This window comes from Mandrillus leucophaeus, unplaced genomic scaffold (assembly GCF_000951045.1).
Source record: "Mandrillus leucophaeus isolate KB7577 unplaced genomic scaffold, Mleu.le_1.0 Scaffold167, whole genome shotgun sequence".
NCBI lineage: Eukaryota > Metazoa > Chordata > Mammalia > Primates > Cercopithecidae > Mandrillus > Mandrillus leucophaeus.
Genome location: NW_012101665.1, coordinates 721036 through 723125, shown reverse-complemented (window position 1 = coordinate 723125; position 2090 = coordinate 721036). Strand labels below are relative to the sequence as shown.

At 35.9% G+C, this 2090-nt stretch overlaps 1 protein-coding gene and 1 pseudogene across 2 annotated transcripts in view; one reads left to right on the top strand and one right to left on the bottom strand.

Annotated features, from left to right (window-relative positions):
* The window catches only part of LOC105536987 (serine/threonine-protein kinase Sgk3), a 159926-nt gene that overhangs the window by 94647 nt on the left and 63189 nt on the right, over positions 1 to 2090 (bottom strand). The window lies entirely within an intron of this gene.
* LOC105536990 lies at positions 584 to 1245 on the top strand (annotated as a pseudogene).

Sequence of the window (2090 nt, the reverse complement as noted above, 5' to 3'; positions counted from 1 at the left end):
AAAAAAAAAAAATTACAAGCAAGAAGTAGAGCAATATCTATAACGTACTGAATAAAAAAATTTGTCAACCTAAAATTCTTTACCTAGCACAAATATCCTTCAAAATCAAAGATACATAAAGATCAAAGATATATAAAGCTATATAAAGATTTTTTCAGACTGAAAAAAAAGCTGAAAAATTCATAACCAGTTGACTCATACAACAAGAAACATTCAAGGAAGCCCTTCAGATATAGAAAAGTTATTCTGGATTTCTGGAAATTACTAAGAAATGAAGAGCACTTGAAATAGTAACAACAGAAGTAAACATATTTTGATTTTTTAATAATTTAAATCTCTAAAAGTTAACAACTTTAAACAAAAATAGTAATAACTTATTGTGGGTTTATATCTAATGTATCAGTAAAATATATGACAACAGTATTATAAAAGCTAGCATTAGAGACATGGAAGTATACTATTGTAAGATATATCCTATAAGTGTAAGTATTCTATAAGTGATGTGGTATAATTCAAATGAAGATAGACTGTAATAAATTAAAGATATATACTTAAATCTGGTTGAGAGCAGCAATAATCCAGAATGGCTACTCTGATCTATGTTGATAAGGAAAATGGAGAACCAGGTCCCCTTGTGGCTGCAAAGGATGGGCTGAAGCTGGGGTCTGGACCTTCAATCACAGCCTTAGATGGGAGATCTTAAGTTTCAACACCACGTTTTGGCAAAACATTCAATGTTCTACCAGCCTTACCTAAAGCTACCAGGAAGGCTTTGGGAACTGTCAACAGAGCTACAGAAAAGTCAGTAAAGACCAATGGACCCCTCAAAGAAAAACAGCCAATCTTTTATGCCAAAAAGATGACTGAGAAGACTGTTAAAGCAAAAAGCTCTGTTCCTGCCTCAGATGATGCCTATCCCGAAATAGAAAAATTATTCCCCTTCAGTTCTCTAGGCTTTGAGAGTTTTGACCTGCCTGAAGAGCACCAGATTCCACATCTCCCCTTGAGTGGAGTGCCTCTCATGATCCTTGATGAGGAGAGACAGCTTGAAAAGCTGTTTCAGCTAGACCCCCCTTCACCTGTGAAGATGCCCTCTCTACCATGGGAATCCAATCTGTTGCAGTCTCCTTCAAGCATTCCGTTGACCCTGGATGTTGAATTGCCACCTGTTTGTTCTGACATAGATATTTTAAATTTCTTAGTGCTTTAGAGTTTGTGGGTATTTGTATTAATAAAGCATTATTTGTTTAACAGAAAAAAAAAGATACATACTTTAATCCTAAAATAAAATAACCATTAAAAGGAAAAACAGGAGTTATAACTAATAAGGGAACAAAGGACATAAAATGGGATAGTAATGCTTAATCCAAAATAAGGCAGAAAATGAAGAAAAATGAAACAAAGAACAGATAAATATAAAACAAATAGCAATATGAAAGACAAACTTGACCGGGCACGGTGGCTCACGCTTGTAATCCCAACACTTTGGGAGGCTGAGGCAGGCGGATCACCTGAGGTCGGGAGTTCGAGACCAGCCTGACCAACATGGAGAAATCCCGTCTCTACTAAAAATACAAAAATAGCCAGGTGTGGTAGCGCATGCGTGTAATCCCAGCAGCTTGGGAGTGTGAGGCAGGAGAATCACTTGAACCCGGGAGGCAGAGATTGCGGTGAGCGGAGATTGCGCCATTGCACTCCAACCTGGGCAACAAGAGCAAAACTCCGCCTCAAAAAAAAGAAAGCTAGAGCAGCTATATGACTATATAAAGAATATTTCAAAGCAAATAATATTACTGTGGAAAGAGAAGGTCATTTCATAATGATAAAGGGGCCAATTTATCAAGAGGACATAATTCTACACATTTATGCACTTAATAACAGAGCTTCAAAATATATGAACAAAAACTGAAAATCCTTCAAGAAGAAATAGATACACCCACAATTATAGTTAGAAGTTTCAAAACCCCTTTCATAATAACACAAGTAGAGAGAAATTCAGCAAGCATATAGAAGACCTAAACAACACTATTAAACATCTTGAGATTTTATACATATATATACACACACATATATACACACACACACACACA